The following is a 22146-nucleotide window of genomic DNA, read 5'->3' as shown; positions in this document are numbered from 1 at the left end:
ACCCAAAGGCATGGACACATCCTCTCCTGCTAATGCCTCTAATTCTTTCATAACATGAATGTTTTTTTCTTTCACTTGCTTTTTGTAACTCACTTGGTGCCATTGTTATCCTTTTATCATAACGTGGTGGGACGGGCATTGTTGCAGCGTCCTTCTTCACCTTTGGGTCGTTCTTTTTCCTTTTGACTACTCAGCAGGCGTCACCCCTCCCTGTCGCATATTTCTCCCTTCATTTTCCCTGTATCCTGGTCTGATCTCTCTATTCTTCTTTATTTTTTATTTCTATATATATAATCGATAATCAGACCCCTACCCCCTTTCCTGATCCCCCATGTGTTCTCCTTATCTGTCTTCCCCTGGGTACGTGTTATCATAAATGCATTTCTACTATATTGAATCCCGGTACTCCCCATGGTCTCAGGCTTTGCTTCTATAATTTTTCAAATGGTTAAATGATTTTTAAGTGTGTTATGTGGAACATTAAAGGCTGCAATAATCCTATTAAAAGAATTAAGATTTGATCTCACCTTAATAAATTCAATCCATCTGTAGCCTGTATACAGGAAAACATTTATCGAGCAAAGAAGGTATGAAACTTAAATCCCTTTGGGTCAAAGAATGCATTACAAGCCCAGCTGTTGCCAAGAAAAATTGAGTTGCCATATTAATAAGGAAGAAACTACCTTTCAAAATTCTAGATCAGGGTGCTGACACCAATGGGAGATGGGTATGGGTTAAACTCTTGATTTAGTCTACACATGTTTCCATCCTTAACATCTATGGTCCTACTCTACCTGATCCCAATTTCTGGATCTCTGTCAAACAAATGATACTTAAAAATAGTTTCACTGATTTAACCATGAGTGGTGATGTCAATCAGGTCCTTGGCCCGTTTCTGGATCGGAAATCCAGCTGTGTGTTCAAAACTACCAAGTCTCATAAGACCTTTTTGGGGTGTCTAGCTGAAACGGATCTTATCGATTCTTGGAGGCTCTCCCATACCACACAACTTGACTATACTTTTCGCTCACTCCGTCACAACACACTCTCACGCTTAGATTACATTTCCTCCACTAAAACCCTCACAGGCTCCATTTTTGACTCTAAGGATGCCAACATCATTATTTCTGATCACACCCCTGTATGTACCTCCTTTGGTCTTTCAGATGTTAACAAGATCTCATCTTGTTGGAAATTTAATAACTTCCTATTACAAGATCCACAGTTCCTTCAATCCATTCAGTCATTTGCTCAACAATTCTATGCTGATAACCAAGTCTGTGACACCTCTGTTGTGAATAATTGGGATGCGTTTAAGGCTGCGCTAAGAGGCCATACTCAGGGGGAAAAAAAGCATTGCACAGAAAACATCTGGATGATCATAATTCCCAGCTCACCCTAGCTGAGCAACATTATTATCACAACTCTAACTCAGATAATCTCCATCAGGTCATGGCCCTACGCTTCCCATTAATAATGAGATTATTGATCTAGCCGCAGGGACCAGTCTCAAAAATAAAACATAAGTTTACCAGACATCCAATAAAGCCGGCAAGGCGCTAGCCTCTTACATGAAAACAAAAAAGAAAAGCTTTATATATCCCACACTAAGGATATAAAAGGCACCTCAAATCATCAACCTGATTATATACTAAAATGGTTTTAAAAGTTTTATGAACATGTATATACTTCTGACAACTCTATTTCTCATAATAATATCGTTTCATTTCTCAATAATGTTAACAGATCTTCTTAACCCTCAAACTGATCTTTCCCATTTAGATAATGATGTTACACTTCCACAGATCACCCGTGTCATTAAGGGTTTGGGCAGGGGAAAAGCCCCTGGTCCAGATGGCCTCTCCACTGAATTTTATGAAAGTCTATCTCAGTCCCTTAAACCCAAACTTGAAACTCTATTTTCCTACTTTATATCTCAAAGATCCTCATCCGGTTCATTCTACGAAGCCCTACTCATACTATTCCCTAAACCAGATAAGGACCCAAGACTTCCCAGTAATTATCGGCTCATCTCCCTCATTAATGTCGAAAGTAAAATCTTTGCAAAGATTCTAGCCAACAGAATTGAATCCTTTCTCCCCCTCTGATTAAATCAGACCAAGTTGGCTATGTAAAAGGACGCAGCATCTCCTCCAATGCAAGGCTACTACTGGATGCCATCCACCTAGCACCAAAAGATAAAAAAAATAAACAAGGTTATGCAGCCATTGCATTAGATGCAGAAAAAACTTTTGATCGTGTCAATTGGGACTTTATGTTTCAATCCTTACAATGGCATGGTTGGGGTGATAAGTTTATTTCCCTTGTTAAAATTCTCTACTCTTCCCCAAAATCCTCCATCTGTATCAATGGTCAATCTTCCTCCTTTTTCCTTCTTCTTAGAGGTACCCGACAGGGCTGGCCTCTCTCCCCAATCCTGTATATTCTCTCACTAGAACCACTATCAGAACTAATTAGATCCAACAAAAATATTCCTGGGATCTCAGGGGGAACATCACATATTAAAAAGGCAGCATATGCCGATGACATCCTTATTCTTATTAAGAATCCTAAACTCCATCTCCCCAACTTACTTAATACTCTATATCAATTTGGCAAGTATCGGGATATAAACTTAATAAAGACAAATCCAAAATGTTGCCCCTAAATCCCTATTGTCTCAAACATGATATTGACCCCTTTGGCTTCAAATGGTGTAATGTCTCTATCAAATATCTAGGTATTCGCTTTGCTTCAATGATCCTTGATACTATCTAACTCAATACTCAGATTTTGCTGGATAATCTCAAGGACCTTACCTCTAGATGGTCCCCCCTTTATCTCTCATGGTGGGGATGGCTTGATACAATCAAAATGATGCTCTCCCCCATTGTTTTATATTATTTTCAGCTCCTTTCTGTCCCTCTACTTTCTTCCTTTTTCAAACACATGTACTCTATTTTACTTAATTTTCTGTGGGGTATTGGGAAAAGTAAAAGGATTGCCATTGCCCAGCTGAAAGCGCCTTATGCATGGGTGGGGTAAGGTTCCCTGATTTTAAATTATATCACTTTTCTCCTGAAGCAATCCCGATGCTGGTTTGCATGCCCAGAAATATCTGATGTTCCCCTATGGTGTACTTTAGAGAAACATATGGTTCATCCCTTTGAACTTGCTAACCTCATCTACATATTTAATCACTCCTCCATGGCTATTGCTGATCCCATTAAAGCCTCCATTTCAGCCATACAAATGTTTCTCTTTCCTCATACTACAACTCCTGAAAATGCCTCTCGCCTTTGTTATGGCACAATAAGATTATTGTGATTTATAATAGAGCCTTGAATTGGAGATCCTGGTTGAAAAAGGCAATAGATGTATTCAACAAATTGTTCATGGCCAATCTATTCTCTCTTTCAACAATTAAAACACCAATTCTTCATCTCCAATGCAGACTTTAATTATTATAACAATCTAGTCAATTCTTGTCTTGATGCACTCCATCACTTTTGTAATGATATTCTCTCACCAGACGCTTTTAGATTGTTGCAGTTTACCATTATCTCCGATATCAGACCTTCTAAATTTTACAATATTCTTGCCTCAACCTCTGTGGTTTGCCCTGTGCGTCTCAGATGGGAAAATGATTTTGGTTGCACTTTTGAGGATCGTACATGGTCCCTTCTCTTTTCTAAAATTAAATATATTTCAGTGTCAGCTAATATCACGCAACATCTTTTCTTCTTTATTCACAGAGCGTTCATTACTCCTGTAAAACTAGCTAAATCTAAGATTGATGGTAATGATAAATGCTGGTGTTGTGGTTACGCTCCAGCCTCTTATGAATATCGTTTTTTAATTGCCCTTTTATTTTCAGGTTTTGGCAGGATATATGGAAGTACCTTAATCTTTTTTTAATATCTTTTTAGGAAGCCTGGCTCTTGATACCAATTTCGCACTTGACTCCGCCAAACTGTATGATCTATTTATCGCCATTGCGTTGAAACTCATTATAGCCAATTCGAAAGACTTCCGTTCCCTATCTGTTAGGGGATGGTGAAACAACATCTGCCACATACAAAGAATGGAACTATGCATGGCAAACAATCTAAACTCTATTTCTAAGTACAATGCTAAGAGTTTTTTTTTTCATTCGCTACCTGGACTCTTTTAATGGGAACTACGCACTTGAACATCTACTTGTATATTCAACTCTCCTTTTGTTTTGTTAACAGATCTACTTATAGGTTATACCTGATACCACTACTACTGCATTCATGAAATTCTGATTGTTATATTATGTTTATATGCAGTGCATTAGACTGAAAAAAATATATGCATGTTTTTTTGTCGTGCTCTATGCTCGTTCAGTGTGTTTAGTGAGGGTTTTGTGCTAAATGGAATTACACCTGTGGTGGACCACATGGATGATTGCATCCGTCCGTTTCCAAACCGGCACTGCTCTGCAGTTTGGGTAGTTTAGTTTAGTTTGTTTATTTATAAAGTGCAACCAAACCCTCAGGTAACTGGGCGCATAATCATGTGTACAGCAGAGTTACATATCGTTACACGAACATCATAAATACAACAGACAGAGCGTACATTAGTTCAGGCTCTGAAAGTTTACATACAGGAGTAGAATATACTGAGAACAGAATGTACAGAGGGCAAGTTACAGTGGCAGATGCGGACCAGGTTACAGGTTGGTCCTAAAATGCTATGGCTAGAGTAAACATTGCTATAAGTCGAGCGCGGCAGCTAGCCAGTCATGTCGGTGAAATTCTGGATGTTTAGGCTAGTAGCCATGATTTTACCATGGTTCTGAATGGCCAGAATGCGGTTTCCGATCTAATTGTAGTGGGGAGGGTGTTCCAACATTGTGCTGCGAGCACTGGAAAGCTAGAGCTTTCCAGCTGGGTAGGTTACAGTTTGGGTAGGTTAGGTCACCCAGAGATGCAGAGGCACACAGAGCCTTTTTTATTTTGGTTATTGTCAGTGGCGGAGCAGCACGGTATCAGGCTGCAGTGCAGGCTTGTAAGGTGAGCAGTGCTACAGTGGTGCAGTGGCATCTTTGGTGCCTGCAGTGCTGGTGACCCAAGTATAATGCCTGAGGCAGGGCAGCAGTGTTAATTTTAAATACATTGGGGGGACGCAGGCTCGTGTGAACGCAATGACGGCTGCTTTACATTCAGTGGGGGAAAATCTGAGCAATTGAGTTATCCCGGAATGTTAATGCTAATGTTAAAGGTATTTATATAGCGCAACGTCACCAATGGAGTTGGTTGCGAGGTGCTCAGGCAGATCTGGAAACAAAGAGGTGGGGTTGGGTTAGTGGGTTAAGAGGGCGTAGGAAAGTGAGAAGGTGGTGTCCTGTTGGCAGCTTCAGTTCGGTTTTCACTGTGCACTGAGCTTGGGTGTGAATATAGGATCGAAGCAAGTCCTCTTGTGCTGTTGTTTTTGCTGTCTTTGTGTTGATTGTTTGTTGTTGCGGTGTGGTGAAGTGCATGTGGATTGCTGTGAGAGAAGTGGTTGCATGGGTTTTTGTGCGAGTTAAGTATGCAGAAATTTGAGGTTTTGGTTAGTGGGTTATATGTCTCTTAATCCTTGTAGTTTTGTTGTATGTATCCGGTTGTCATACTGGGTAGGTATATTATTTCTCTTTCTTTCCTAACTGTTTAGTTCTAGGGCGATGGCGTGGCTAGTTCTTAGCTAAGGTATTTGAGTTTAGTACACCCAGTAGGGTGAGCATTATCCCTTATTTTGATAGTGGTGTTGTATTATCATTCCCCGTTCCTTCCTATCTGTTTACTGTTGGTGGCCCATTGGGTAGGTATATTCTTTCTCTTCCCTTTTGTGACTGTCTAGTTTCTAGGGCACTGGCGAGGCTGGTCCCCAGCTAAGTTATTGTGCTTAGTACACCCGGGTAGGCAAGCATTATCCCTACCTAGGTAGTGGTGTTCTATTATTACTCCCTGCTCCTTCCTATCTATTTACTTTCAGTGTTCCATTGCTGCCTGTGATTACAGTGTGGGCCAAGGTGTTATTGCTGGGAACATACCTTGCCTTCCTTCTAGATTGGTCTGTGGATGTTCTTTGGTATGATTCTAGGTGCTCTATTTTTCAGTTGATAAGTGGATATGTTGTAGATCTGTATATCCTTACTAAGGGATAGGTTCCTCTCTCAGCCTAGTTCCGCTGTGTATGTCGCTATGGGCATTCTTTCTAGTTATTGGGTGAAGAGCCAGGATTGGAGGAGTTTCCTGAATCGTAGGTGATCTCTTGTGTTCAGTATGTTCTTTGGTAGTTTGTTCCAGGGTTTTGGTGCGAGGTGAGAGAAGGAGGATCCTTTGAGTTTTCTTTTGCTGTATGATTTGGGTTCCAACCGGATGTCGCTACTGGATCTGAGTGGTCTTGTAGTGTGATGTATGTTTATTTTTCTTCTAAGGAACTCTGCACATTGGTTGTGTGTGGGTTGCTCTGTGTGTTATGCACATTGATTTGAACTTGATCTGCTGTTTGATGGGTAGCCAATGTAGCGTTTTCAGCACTGGTGTGATGTGTTCTCTTCGAGGTAGTTTAAGGAGCATTCTGGCCACCGCATTTTGTATGCGTTGGAGTTTATTTAGGAGTCGTTCAGGCAAGCCTAGATATAAGCTATTGGCATAGTCTAATCTGGACATGATGAGAGCGATGACGGTAGTTGTTTTGTTGGTGAATGAGAGGAATGGTAGGATCCTTTTAGCCGCTAGCAGGAGGAAGAAGTATTTCTTGTTTAGGGCATTTACTTGTGGCTATAGAGTGAGTTTGTTGTCCATCAGGACTCCCAGGTTTTTTACAATCAGTGACGGGGCTGGTTTTCCCCAAGTTCTGTTGGCCATGGGATGTAGAGGTTGTCTTCTCCGTTTTTTGTGATGATCATTATTTCTGTTTTGCCTGGGTTGAGTTTGAGGTACTTTAAGTTCATCCAGTTGTATATTTCACGAAGGCAGTTCTCTAGTGTTGAGTTCTCTTCTTGTGAGTCTTGTATTTTATAGACTATTTGTGTGTCGTCAGCGTAGATGTAACAGGTGAGGCCATGTCTTTTGATGATTTTAATTAGTTGAGACAGGTAGGTGTTGAAAAGTAGTGTCGAGAAGGAGGATCCTTGTGGAACTCTGCATGGCGATTTGAAAGGTTTCATCCATATTCTTTCTGTTCTATTTGTTAAGAAGGATCTGGTCCATAGTAAGTTGTTGTCAGTGATTCTAAATTCTTCCAGTGTCATGATGAGGATGTCATGGTTAACTGTGTCAAACGCTGCAGAGAGGTCTAAAAGTATCAGGGCAGTGCTGTTGTTTGAGTCTGCGCTTGCCTTGAGATCATCCCAGATTGAGATAAGTGCTGTTTCTGTTCCTCTCATTGGTCTGAAGCCTATTTGTGCCTGATTCTGTATTACTTCATTGGTGTTCCTTGTGAGAGGATTGATTTGTAGATATCAGGGGGTCAGGGATCCGTGGGGGAGCCTGATTTGTTGCTTTGATTTACAAGTTTGATGAAAGTCTCCACTGATATGTGTGGGAAGATTTGGAATTTGTTCTGGTGTTCCTTGCATCGGCAGGTGTCTTCAGTGTTGTGGTTGCATGACCTGTTTTGTATCGTTTCTTAGATGGTCATGATTTTATTTTTGAAATGGTCTGTGAGGTCACTGCATAGTTTCTTCGATGGTATTGGAGTGTTATTGCAGCCGGGTGGGTTTTTTTTCTCCATTTTTGGGTGTTTGGTGCTTTGAGGATTCTGTTGTCGTAGTATTTCATTTTTGCTTTTTGTATTTCCTTTTTGTATGACTAGGTATGTTGTTGAAGTTTGAATTTTTTTCTGCAGTCTTTATTCATCCTCCATTCTAGTTCTAGTTTTAGTTTTTCCTTTTCATGGCACCTTTGTAGTGGTGTGAACCATTTTTCCGTTGCTCTTTTGGGGATGGATTGAAAGGTTTTTCTTTGGCGATCTTGTCAATTGTTGTGGTGATCCAGTTGTGAAGTATATATATTTTAGTGCCTAGGTCAGCTTCATCCATAGTTGTTGCTTGTGATTTGGTGATCTCCAGTAGTTCCATTAAGTTGAACTTTTTTATGGTTCTCCAGTTTCTTTTCATGCTGATCGGTAGCTTTTCTTGTTTCTTGGTTATTGGGGAGGGCAGTGTGATTACGGAGGGGATGATGAGGTGGTCGCTCCAGAGGATCTGAATTGGTGGCACTGTGGTAATTCATTTTCTGTTGGCGAAGATTGCATCCAGTATATGTTCTGCTGCGTGGGTTGCTCCTTTAACCAGCTGATGTAGTTTCATTGTTGTTAGTTGGCTGGAAAGAGATTTTTGTGAGGTTGTGGTTTCTTTATCAGACCAGATGTTGAAGTCTCAGAGGATAATCAGGTGGTTATGCTCGATAGCTAGTTTGGTGATTGCTGCTATTAAGGTGTCTACAAAGGCTGCATCATACGTTGGTGGTCTGTATACCAGTATGAATTTCAGGTTTGTTCTGGGATTTGTTGATAGACGTATGATTAGGGATTCACATTTATTGATGTTTAATGGGTCTTCCGCTTTCATTTCCAAGTGTTCCTTGTGGATGATTGCCAGTACACCACCTCTTTTGGTTTTCCTGTTTGCTTGGATGGACTTGAAGGTATCAGGCAGGCAGTTATTGAGGGTGATCTTGTAGTTCTCATCTAGCCATGTTTCGGTTACGAAAAGGATGTCGATGCCTCCGTCACTTAGTAGGTCGTAGATTTCAGTGGCATGTTTTGACATTGATCTTGCGTTAATTAGATTGCAGTGGATCTTTTTGTGAGATTTGGTTTATTTGTTGTTTGAGGTTTTGATTTGTGGGTATTCAGGTGGGGTGCTTTTATGTTGCTGACTTCTATTGCTTTGTCATCTCTTGTCATTTGAAGTGGGTATCGATAGTGCCCTTCTGTTCTTGTGATGTAGGGGGTAAGGAGGTTGGCATCATCCCATTCTCTTCTTGGGTCCACTCTTCTTTTATTCCGTTGTTCGGGGAGGGTTTTATCCATCTAGCAATGTCGGTGTCGTTGAAGTATCTAGGTTCTTTGGTTGGTGCAAGGTACGGTGTAAGGTATAAGGATTTTTCTCTTACGATGTTTGTTCTGTCGATAGTATTGTTTGGCGGGGTGCGTTCTGTATTGAAGGCGTCTTCTGCTGGGGTCGGTTGAGCTTGTGCATTTGTATTATTTGTATCGTGTTCCTTTTCTCTTTGTCAGCATCCAATTCTGCGTCAGGGCATTTTGGGTCCTTGGAGGGGGGAGTTGGTCTGGGGTTTGGGTTTATAGGGGCAGTTGTCCAACGGTCGTTCCTTGTACCAGGCTGGTGTTGATTTTAATCCTCTTAGGTTGTTGCATCTTGAAGTATTTCGAGGGTGTGTCTTTGTTCAATCGGTTGGGTAGGGGTGTTCCTCTTACAATGGGAGGGCTGTCCTGGGGAGTATTGTACGTGGGAGGGTGGAGAGGCTCGTTATGGGCTATGGTCTTTGTTCAGTTGGTTGGGTAGGGTTGTTCCTCTTACAACGGGAGGGCTGTTCTGGGGAGTTTTGAATGTGGGAGGGCGGCCCGGCTGGTTATGGGCTATGGGTGTGGTAAATTAGGGTGGGGATTATGGTAGTAGTTACTGGCTTTAGTGGTTGATGGCTGTTCTGGGGGGGTCGTGTTCTTAGGATTGAATTATGGCAGGTACTGATAATATCCAGACAAGTGGGAAGCAAGAGGTGGAGAGCCTAGGTTTTGCAGGTGGTTTCCAATGAGTTGTACTCTTGGGAGCAGGATATCAGATGTCCGAAGGGATGTAGGTTTCGGCGGGAGCCAAGCGATGATTGAACAGCTCGATTCCTGATCCTAGGAACCTACAGCAACGGGTGGTCCAGGTGCCGCAAAGGCAGGCAGTGATCAAGACTTGGACACCTAGCTATCGGGAGACATTTTAGGCTTCGCAGCAGGCAGGCAGTGATCAAGTATCAGGTTAGAGACCCCTAAATGACAGGGGAAGTTTAGTTTGGGAGAGATAGGTGGTAAATAACGCCCAATTTTAAGATGCCTAGGTATCGGGGGGAAGTTCCAGGCCTCTCAGAGTGTCAGGCAGCAATTGAACACCTAGACTGGAACACCTAGACAACAATTGTACACCTAGAGTGGGACACCTAGATAGTAATTGTACACCTAGACTGGAAACACTTGGACAGCGGGAGAGGCTGTCAGGTAGCAACCGATCTCATAGTGTCATGCAGCAATTGAGCACCTAGACTGGGACAACAATGCAGTTTGAATGCAGTTTCAAATACAGGGAGCACACCTAGACGGGTCCTGTATAGTGGGAGAGAGGCCCAAGCCTCACAATGTAGTTTGGTATAGGAGAACACACTGAGCTTTGAGAGTCCTGTATAGTGGGAGAGAGGCATATGTTTCAGAATGCAGTTTCAAGTGCAGTTTCAAATACAGGGGGGCACACCTAGACAGGTCCTGTATGGTGGGAGAGAGGCCCAAGCCTCACAATGTGGTTTGGTGCAGGAGAACATACTGGAATTTGAGAGTCCTGTATAGTGGGAGAGAGGCCTACATTTCATAGTGCAGTTTCAATGCAGTTTCAAATACAGGGGAGCACACTTAGAAGGGTCCTGCATAGTGGGAGAGAGGCCTACGCTTCACAATGCAGTTTCAATGCAGTTTAAATACAGGGGAGCACACTTAGAAGGGTCCTGTATAGTGGGAGAGAGGCCTAAGCTTCACAATGTAGTTTCAAATGCAGTTTCAATGCTGTTTCAAATGCAGTTTCAAATACAGTTTCAAATACAGGGGAGCGCACCTAGAATGGTCCTGCATAGTGAGAGAGAGGCCTGAGCTTCACAATGCAGTTTGGTACAGGCGATTTCGTATGACGTCTGTATATGTTGTAGATAGAAAATTATTCCTACCTTATCTGCTGATGCTGATTGACGGCAGCCTATTCATCATGAGTTATGTCAGGGTGCTGTGGCCTGTTGCAACTGCTTGTCTGGTGGGGTGACTTTGCAGCCACTGCGAGTTGGCTGTAGTTGTGGGTTCTGTAGGTTACTCTTGGACTTAGGTGTAGGGCTTGCTAGGTGGAAGGGTGCGATTATTACGTGGTGGAGTGCCACAGGAGGAGGGGAAGTAGAGGTTTGGTGTATGTAAGTGGCTGGCCCCTGGCCTCCCCTGCTGACACCTGCAGACACTGTCTGGGGCTGCTGCTTCAGGAGCCGCCATTTGCCTTGGGCCCTTAGACGCCGGGGCTGCACAGACAGGGGCTGCCCTGGGAGGCTATGTTAAGAGGTGTAGGGGAACCAATCAAGGAAGGGTGCGGGAGGAGGGAGGGACCGGGCCAGGCTTGGGGAAGGCAAAGAGAATGAGATGCATGCACGCAGGGGGGCTACACAATTAATTTTTAATAAAATAAAGGCTGATTACACTTATAGAATTAGGGGCCTAATGGATTTCTTCTTACCTTCTAAAAGCAACAGAGCCAAAAAGAAAATGTGGGTGGGGAGGGGTGGTAGTTGGCAGAGGCAGGTGTGGTGGCTTTTTCAACCCCCATTTTTTATCAAACGTATGGAAAAAGAATAATTATTTTGAGGTGTACTTGTCTTTATTTCTATTTCAAACTTAAATTTTGTAGTACACATTTTCCGTTTTTATCATTTGTTTCATGAGAACATATTGGTAACATTCTGTCTCACATTACAGACACCATGCCACGAATTCGATCATCCGCACGGGGAGTGTGCGCTCGCCTGCGCTTTTTTGACTTTTTGTAATCAAAATGAATGATGGGAGATCAACCTCAGAAACTGTTGGGGCTAATCTGCACAAATTGTGGGCACAGCCTACAGGTGCAATCCTCCCAGTCACATTTAGCTGTAATGTGACAGCCACGGATACATCAAAGCATCCAGGAAAGGGGAAGGCAATACCTTCCTTTGGACATGGCCAGCCTATTTAAAATTTCAAAGGCCCCATGGATCTGCCCTCTCTATTGTCTGAAGTTCTGCTGGTGGAAGCGCATACTGATGAGTTAATTGAAAAAGGCCTGCGATAGGCTTGAGCGCAAAGTGACAGAAAGGGGCAGGGCACTAAAACCTCTTTGATATGCATGTGTCTACTTGCAGATAGCGCCCACCCCTCTGTTTGAAGGGCAGTGAATGGGATGTCTGGAGCAACTATTTACAGTAGGCAACCCCTACTGGGGGACCTCCTTTCAGAGGGGCGAAGTATGTGATTTGAGATTTGAGGGAGCCATAAGTCTGTTCTCACCACAAACTTAAAGGCAGACCTGCGCTTTGATCAAGAGTTATAGGGAGCTCAATTAACCAGAGAGACACTTTGATCCACAACAGACAGGAAGATGGGTGGGACTTAGTAGTACATGTTCTCACCCTTTACCTTTCCTGTTGCTGGGAGGGAGAAAAAAGGAGAGTAAACATAAATATTTAAAAAAGAGGGGGTCTCTCAAAGGTGGGGTAGAGTTCCATTTATTTTGCCCTAACAAATACCACACGGGACATAGGTTGGGTTGCCTGTGCGACTCAAGGCCAGTTTCCACTTTCTAAACCAAAACGGATTGCACCTTTGTCGATTAACCTACTTCAGCAAAACTGCCATTCTACCCATGCCGTGTGGTCCATACACTGATGGAGAGGGCACAAAACAAAATGGCAAGAAGGGGGATTTTCTTTTTTTTAAATTAACATTTATGCCCCAATTTCTACCACATGAGTGCATTTGGCTACTAATGTGGTAAAATGCTACCACCCTGGTGTAGCCAAAACTAAATTTCAGCTGCCACCAACCTACTCTCCAACACCGTGTTAGAATCCTCCTGGGATGGAAATGGGTGGACACCTGCCCAGGCAGCCATATGGGATACTAAGAGCCGCACATAAAACAAACGGTTGCAGTAACACAGGGGCTTCAGTATGCTATGATATGATATAATATTTTATTTGTATTGCGCTCCTACACAAGGGTTTCAGAGCGTGACAAGGCAAGGGAGGGGAACAGGGGATAACACAACAATGATCTCACTAGACCCAGTGACATTGAGAATGCGCAAGTGCATGGGAAAGGGAAAGGGGAAAAGTGCATGGAAGGGGGAGAGTGGAAAGTGTGGAGCAAAGGAGAAAAGATAAATAATAATAAATAAAAATAAATAGAAAATAGAGGAAATAAACAGTGGTAGTGCAGCCAGCAAGTGGTAAATGCTGTGTTTATGGCAGCAGCAGACTGGGTAAGTCTAAATAAGTGCAGAAAAAGAAGAAAATGGGGAAGTGGGGCACTGTATGGGTACAGATACAGTCTCCAGTGCAAGGGGTGGCCACGAGGTAGTGCAGGCGGGTGGCAGGGTGAGCAGGCACCTGGGCCCAGGGGACAGAGGGTGCCCAGGTGTACAGTGCCAAGAGAGAGCAGATCAGCAGGGGAGAGGGGGAGCAAAGGCAGAAGCAAAGAGGAAGGTATTAAGGTGCTTCCCGCACCGGAGATGGTTCTCCTCAAGTTTTAGAGTGGCAGGGAAGTTATTCCAGAGGGAGGCCCCAGCCAAGGACAGAGATCTACCCCAAGCTCATTTCTTTGAAAAATGACTGATCATGCAGGAGTTAGAGGTGGAGGAGCGAAGAGCTCGAGAGGGGAGGTTTTTGCTGAGGGATAGCTGAAGGTATTTTGGACCCATGCCTCAGAAAGCCTTGTGGACAATGCAGAGGTTTTTCAATTTAATCCTTGTATCCACTGGGAGCCAATGGAGGGATGTCAGAGTTGGAAAGATACGATCCCAGGGCTTGAGGCCAAGGACAAGTCTTGCAGTCCTGTTCTGGATTAGTTGCAGTGGGCGGAGAGTAGAGGCAGGTAGATTTAGAAAGAGGCTGTTACAATAGTCCAACCTAGAGAGAACCAGAGCTTGGGAGACCATGAGCTTCTGGAGAAAGGAGAGGAAAGGCAGAGTACCTCTGAGGAGGTGCAGCAGGAAGTTTGACTTTTTAGAGACATCAGAGATGTGGGCGGAGAAGGAAAGTGTGGCGTTAAAGATGACCCTGATGTTCTTAGCCTTGCAGGTGGGGGTAGGAGGAGGGCCAAGGGAGGCCGGCCAGAGAGTGAGGGGAAAGGATGGTGAAGGTGTGCCGATGAGGAGGATTTCCGTCTTGCTGGCATTCAAACAAAGATCAGTGGCGGCACACCAATGTTGAATGGCAGTTAGGCAATCAGAGAAGAGAGAGGGAGAGGAGGTGTCCGAGGGCAGCCTGAAAATTAGTTGAGTGCCGTCCCTCTAGTGTGAGTAAATGAGTAGATGTCCCTCTAGTCATAATAAGAAAGGCAAATAAAACATGTTACCAGCTAAAGATTTGGGGGACCCACAAAGTTAGATAACATTATCCCAAAAATGAAATTATGCCCCAATAGTTTCACACCACAGTGGCTAAACAGAGAATCCTCTTTCCTTGGGTCAAAGTTTTACCCATGGAATGTTCTACATCAGCATTGCATCCACCTTCCCACTATTCTGGGTCCATAGGTTTTCCTCTTCCTCATCTTTGGCAGCTGTAAAGCCTTTACTGTTAGTAAAAGAAAAGAGAGGCACCTGCTCTCGATGTACTAAAACACAGGGCCCATTTTCTGTTAAACAATGGTTGCACAGCAACCTACACTTGGGAGATCTTTCATTACACAGGCGATTTGATAACCCTGCAAATGAGTGAATCAAGCACTATCTTCCTCTAAAGGAATGGGAGAACCACCTTGTTTCGTATAGAAATTAATTCACCCATCACAGGGACGACTCAACACTGCCCTTCTTTCTAAGGGTATAACATCCAGTGACACCCACTAATATGTTGGCAATATGAACCACAAGAGGTATCCAATAGCTAGGTAGCCCCTGTGCAAAGAGGCAGGAAAGGACAGTTGCCACAAGAGCAGTACACAGGCGTTGTGGCGCTATTGAATGCTGTGTTTGGCAAGGCGCAGCAGGTGTTGTGGGTTTATAAATAGCAAATGTGGCTGTACCCAGGGTCGCACATTTTTGCCTATGATTGCGAGTTCCTTATACGAGCCTTGCTCTGGATGGGTAGCAAGTTTCTGTGCAACTAACAGCTTACGCTGAGACACAGGCAGAATGTATTCTAAAGGAAAAGCTAATGTTGGGCAGGGATTTTCAGGAGATGGCAGCCAGCACGGAGTTTAAACAATAATTTCCCACTGAGATTGGAAAAACCCTTCTTCGCCAGCAGGCAGGTTACTTATAATAAATAGACAAAGCTGGGGATCGAACCTGTCATACTTTTCGTCGTTTTGTTTTGAAGGCAAGCACGTTGCCGCTGAGCTAAGTGTCACGGTAAGAATGTGTGGTTAAGAAGGCAATGACATTATAACAATTCGGTATATCCCACGAAAGGAAAAAGAAGCTTGTACTGCAAGTATGCAGAGCGCACATATTACCCTCACAACGAAAATAGTGAAACACATGTATTAACGGGTTACATGGAAGCAGTTGCTGTACCCCAAATTAATTTTAAAAAGGTGAAAGGGTTCCATGTGCCTTTAAAAATTAAACTTCATTTGATTGGCTGTCACACATATAAATGAGCTCAATGGATGCCGGGTTTTTTTGTGTGGGGAGGAGGGGTTTGCTTTAGTTTGGGAAGCGGCTAGGGAGCGGTTTGGTTTTTGTTAAAAAATGGAAGCAGCCCATGTTATATTTACGTTTAGTTAAAGTTCAAGTTTGTAGTTGGACCACTCCAGGCTAGCGTGATGGGGGTGGGGCTAGACCATTGAAATGTGTGTGTTTTCATTCTTTACATGTTGTAATGAACGTCTTCTAGGGGGGTGTTTGAAAGCTGTAGAGTATGCCAACTGGAAAACGCATTCGTTTGCTGTGAGAAAAGGAGTCGTGTGAACGCAATGATGGCTGCTTTACATTAAGTGGGGGAACGTTTGAGCAATTGAGATATCCCGCAATGCCAGGACAGTTGCCACAAGAGCAGAACGCAGGTGTTGTGGCACTGTTGAATGCTGTTTGGAAAGGCGCAGCAGGTTTTGTCGGTTTATAAATAGAAATGCGGCTGTACCCTGGGTCGCACATTTGTCTATGAATGATTGAGAGTTACTTATCAGCCTTGCTGTGGATGGGTAGCAAGCTTCTATGCAGCTAATGAGCTACGCCGAGTAGAGCACTTTTGGGACAAGGCAGTGTGTATTTGAAAGGAAAAGTGAAGTGTTGCAGGGATTTTCAGGAGATGGCAGCCAGCACGGAGCTTAAACAATAATTGCCCACTGAGCTGCGTTAAAATCTTCTTTGCCAGCAAGTGGCTGAGGTGGAGGATTTGGGGTTAGAAGGCAATGAGGTTATAACACTTCTGCATATTGCATGGGAAGGGGAAAAAGAAGCTTGCAGTGCAACCGATCAAAGCGCACATATTACCCCCAAAACGAAAATAGAGAAACAAATGTATTTATTGCCAGTTGCTGTACCCCAAATTAATTTGAAAGGGTCGAAAGGCACTGATGCCGCCCTGGTCGGATGCAGACTCCGCATCCAAGCTTTGTGGCCTTCAGGCGAGATTAGGGGGTACGTTTGTAGAAGACGGTTGTATGAGGTACTAGTAGGGCAGTACACATTGCAAGAGGGTGGGAGAACCAAATGTCCTGCTCTCACCCCCCTCACTCCATATGCAGACCGCACAATTTCATACATTCATGCCCCAATCTACTTTTTGGTAACATTAGTGGCAGATGGCATTTTAACCCATAACACAATCAAATAAAACTGCAGGACTGTTGCAGATGCAGAAAAGTCATCTATTGGCGCTCTGTCCAGGCGCTCTGGGGCAAAATACATGCAACCCTCCCAATTTGCACATGGATTGCACCAACAGAAGTGACTTCACAGAAAAGGGGCATTGCAGGGAGCATCATAATTCTTTGAATAAGTTGCTATTAGTAAGCAAAGTGGCAAATAAAGTTGGTGCAAAATACCTAAATTGCACTGTTATGTATGGAGCAACTCTTGGCACTTTGGAACCCTATTCGGTTGTATAAAGTGCCTAACAAATGCCCAATAACTGAAGAAAATATAGTCATTAGGCTTTTAAAAAAAAAATAAAAGCATGATATATTAACATAAGCTATGAAGTGATTCAGAATCACTTAGAAAGCTGTAGATAACATCTTGCGAGTAAATTTGCCCAGGATCACACACTTTGGTTAAATGGTGAACCTGGGATGTGGACAATTTAAGTAACTCACCACACCTTCACAGATTTAGTTGATGTAGATATTTATTACGGTTTTGCTTTGCATTTCATGTGCTTAAATAATACTTTATTTATAGCAATGCCTTGGAAGCAAACCAATTACATAACCTTAGACATTATAAACATTGTCATAGAAATATGTGGAGAAATAAGAGTATGGCTTTAGTTTTATTCTCCCCATCCTGCATTCAAAGTCACAATAGCATGACACAGATTAGTGTGAGCCTAACAAATCCCTCTTGTGTTTTAAAGCCATAGTAATTATTTCATAAAGCATGCAACATTATGCACCCTTTTCACTTTGGATCACTCCCTCCTGTTGTGGTTTATTAGGCGGACACACCGAACTCTGGGAGATTCTTTCCCCCCAATGAATGTGCTGGATCAATAAAGAACTTTTAGTTTTTTTAATGTTCATTGTGGTAAGGTCTCCAACCTGTCTCACACCGAACCCCAAACCCCCTACTAGTACCCGTTGCCGCAATGGACTAGGAACCGCGCCGGTGTGTATTCGGAATATATATATTTATTCACAAAGAGATTAACATCAGCCACCAATGCTGTGGCAACACAAGAACGCAAATGACTTCCGTACAGGCACCAACACAGAGATAACAGTAAGATATGCAGTCACAATTAATTTGTTTTGGGTTACCCACCAATGCAGGAAAAAACAATTTAACAGAGTGATTTCTCATTTGGGTCAGAATACTTTTCTCCCAGCAACCCCCTCTAAACATTAATTAGACTTGGCCCCTCTGAACTGAAGGCCATTGGCTTGAGTGGCAACACAATGGGAAAATCGGTTTTGGAATTAGAATCACAGATGCAATATGAGAAAGAAAATCGCATGGGAAAATAGTTTCTGCCACATCTAAAAAGAACCGGCAGGGCTTTGGGGTTTTGATCAGAGCACAGTGGATACAAAGGGGCAATTTTGTTATGCACCTTGCGTATGCAAATACACTACCAGGCTTCACACCTCTGATTTAAAATGAAGGGGATCAATGGGGAATGTTGTCTTGCACCCTGCACACTCACATGGAAACAGGAATTTGGGGTTAATTATTTTGGCAATTCTTTGTCTATACCGGCTCAAAACACTGTGAAGTGTTTGTTGGTTTTGAATGCCAACAAACCACCACCCGTGATTTCTATAGGGGAATTAATTGATTTACTTTATTTAAATATGCTAGGCATCTACACAGACAAACAGGATATTGGAAATAACTAAAACAATGCTTTAAAAATTCGGGCCTACACAAGCTATGGCTTTGGGGTAGTTTTACTTAAGAGGCCTTAAGAGGCCTTGAAATGGGCATCGGGGAACATCAGGGCACCGCTGGGACAGCAAGGGGGTCGGTCAATGATCTCCTCTGAATCCTCTAAGGGGTCCCAATCAGCTTCTATGTCTCCTGGTTCCTGTCTCCAATGCAAGAGTAAGGCCTCTTTGCTGTTATGTTTCTCGCAAAATTTTAGCAGCAGGTTGCCTCTCGGAATTAGTGGAAGAAGTCCAGTTCTAATGGCAAATGACATCACACACTTGTCATGATTCTCGCGAAAGGGACTGGTTGATTTTTCACTACCCACCTCCCACCTGTGTGCTAATAGGACAAGGGGGTGGGGAGTGAGTTATGACAGCTGTGGGATCATCCCACTTTGAAAGGTGGGCTCGGCCTGCTTTAAACCCACAATTTCTCAACATGGCAAGTACCCTAAACTTTCAAATCTTTACATGTATGCATATATTTTTGAGAACTACATTTTAAGGTAAATTGGTTAAGGCTAGTTTGAAGTCAGCACGCCCTTCCTATGCAGAGTTGCAGCTTTTCTTTGTTTTCTAGGGAGCTATATCAGTGAAAAATATGCCATTTTATAGTTTTCATGTTACTTATCTCCCTCACACTCATACCAACTTTCACATCTCAATGAATCAAAGGAAGGCCAAATCACATTTTCTGTAATAACTTTAGTTATGTTTCTCTCAGTGGAGTAGCTTTGCAGAAAATGTTGTGGGGGCCATGACATCGAAAGATGATATGCCCCTGCCAAATCAATAGGGACAAACTGGTCTACAAGGAAAGTTGGGGGGACAAACAACCTTGCCCCCCCTATAATTACGCCTATGGAACTTTCTCACACCAATGTTCTAGCATGGTTAAAAGGGGGTGACTGTCACCTTTAATAAAAATCTTGAATGACTGTTGTGGAGTCTACGCTGTCCTTTTTATGCAATAAAATGTATTTTTCCATTCACTTAAACTCCATCTTCACAGGCTGCACTCTAGCCCCAACCTTGTTTCATTTATTCTTACATGTGACTAGGCAGGGCCTTGCTATTTACGTGCATGTGAGGCTCTAATAACAACTCCTAATGTACATTTTATGGGACTTGTGTGTTCAAGGTCACTCCTGCTGCAAGAACAAACATGGCTTTATCAGTTTTTCACTGTGTTTTCGATCTAAGAAGTGTATTTCTTTCTTATATTTTTAAGTAATGGCCCCGATTGATGACAGCCAGGCCTGTCTTCAGGGCAGCAGAGTGAATGTCCTGGAGCTTAGTTTCATGTTGGCGGGGAAAAATGACACTCCTGTACCCAGCAGCACCACCCAAATGCATTATACATGACATCCTATCAGGCTTTCACAGTTTCAAATACAAGACTGAATTGTCCATAATCTATAAAGTTGTTAAATGAGAAAACCATGTTAAAGCTTTGAAAGTCTAGTGAACATCTCTTAGCATACTGTCAATTTGGATGAGGAAAAACAAATGACATTCTTTTATTGTATGTACAATGGGCTCAGTTTCACCTTAGCTGCTTGGAGCACAATCTGGTATTCCATTGACGATACTGTACACACTGCCGCTTCTTTATGTATCGGTGCAGCTCTCCATGGATTGACAGCCACATCTGTCTTGTGCTTCCTGAAATGTATTGCGCATATCTTCATGCTTTTGGTTTATGCCCACTTTCTTTCCTTGGTGATTTAGGTTCAATAGGCCTTATGTCTGACATCATTTCTGTGCTAGTATTTGATTTCCGCGAGCCTTTACAATTGACTCTGGTCTCTGAATTTCTAGCATTCAGGGGCTACATTTCACCCCGCACACTCATTCCCATTTCTAAAGGGACAAAAGTTGTAGCAAGTGGGGGAATATTTCATTTCAGTATGAAGATGCGTTACGGCCGATGTGCTGATGGATAGAATCACAGGCCCGGAGGCCCTTTCATGTTGGTAGAGCATCAGTTTGCTAAGTAGTGCATTTCCCCAGACCACAATTTGGTGCGCAGCATGGTAGCATTATCATCGCACCTATTAGATAATTTTTGTAAATACATATGTGGTTGCCATCCATTAGATTATGAGCTCCCGGACATTCCCTTGCAGGTCAGAGGGCCTTCAGCCCCATTACCTTTAGAATAAAAGTCAGCTGCAACATCATCAAGGGTGTATCCTGACCTTTCATTTGAAATTTATTCTGTAAGGTGAACTGGAAAATGCATGTATATTATATTGCAGGCGAGAATGCGTGATGGGGCTCCGGGCTCAGCCCACCAGAAGAGGCAGCCTGGGAGTGACGTGACGGGGCCCAGACTCAGCTCATCAAAGGCAGCCTGGCAGTGTGGGAGCGTGCATGATGGGGGAATCTGAGTTCAGCCCAACAGAAGAGAGGCAGTGTGGGAGCGCTCAGCCCAGTGAGGGCATAGTGACTGATGACCTTCCCATTACCTCACAAGTTTGCAATCGGTATGAAATGGATAAATGGGGATAATGCAGACAGATGTTGATCCTTTCAAAATAAGATGATGGGAGGACATCTCCTGGGTTTTGTTTCACTGAATGATGTCTAAAATACCAGCAAAACATGGAAAAAGCAGGGAATGTGAATTTACCAAAGAAAAAAAGGCAGCGAGCCTTCTCAGTAAAACGTTGGTGCTTTAAATGAATGTGCCAGCTGTTTTTTCATAAAGAAGCATTTCTCTGAAAGAAGGAACATTTCAGGGGCGCTCTGTGTAGATGGGTTATATGAGCTGCGAGTAAAGACATACTACTCATCACAATTGCTATCATATCTTACTGTTTGGAATATGTTTAAGGAGTTGACAAAGCTCTTGCACAACATGAGCTTTTATAGCACTGACACTAAGAGCAAGGGAGAAATTAATTTGAAGAGATGCATTTAAGCCAGAGAGGAATCGCTTCAGTAAAATCAATCGAGCATGACAAAAATGTGAAATGGCACGTGGGGGAAACAGGGATTTTTCTGTTTCAGTTGCTTCTTGTCTGCTATCCTTCGTTTCCCAGCGTTTGTATCTCTTGGTTGGTAACACTTTTATTCAATGACAGAATTAACTTTATTGCTGAGACAGGACGTGTTGGGATAAATGTCCTTAACTGAAACCAGACGAGATTCACTGCATTATTGCTGTGGCTTTTGGTGTGGTTCTATAAATGGAGATTACAAAAGATTAACATCACAAGAGAAATAATGAATTGTATGTGCACCTGTCCAAAGATGTCTATTTGCCGGTCCTGTACCTGCCATTGCTGCACAGTTTCGAGGCCAGCATGAATCTGGCTTCACTGCTGTTCACAGCAGCCATGCTAGGCCAGTTGCTGGTCCTGTATCTACCGTTGCTGCACAGTTTCAGAGTCAGTACGGATCTGGCTTCACTGCTGTTGTGCCCAAAACCTTCTAACTTATTGAGCATGTTAAGCACTCAGAACTGCAAAGTTTTGGTTCCATAAGCCAATTTCGGAATAACCTTCCCTGCATAGTATTTCACTACAGGCGTCCATGAGAATGTGCCATTCTTAGATTTGATCCCTAATCTGAGATGCCAAA

The sequence above is a fragment of the Ambystoma mexicanum genome, chromosome 7p (assembly GCF_040938575.1).
Source record: "Ambystoma mexicanum isolate Mex_15411 chromosome 7p, UKY_AmexF1_1, whole genome shotgun sequence".
In the NCBI taxonomy this organism is placed as follows: domain Eukaryota; kingdom Metazoa; phylum Chordata; class Amphibia; order Caudata; family Ambystomatidae; genus Ambystoma; species Ambystoma mexicanum.
Note: the sequence above shows the minus strand (reverse complement) of the source record.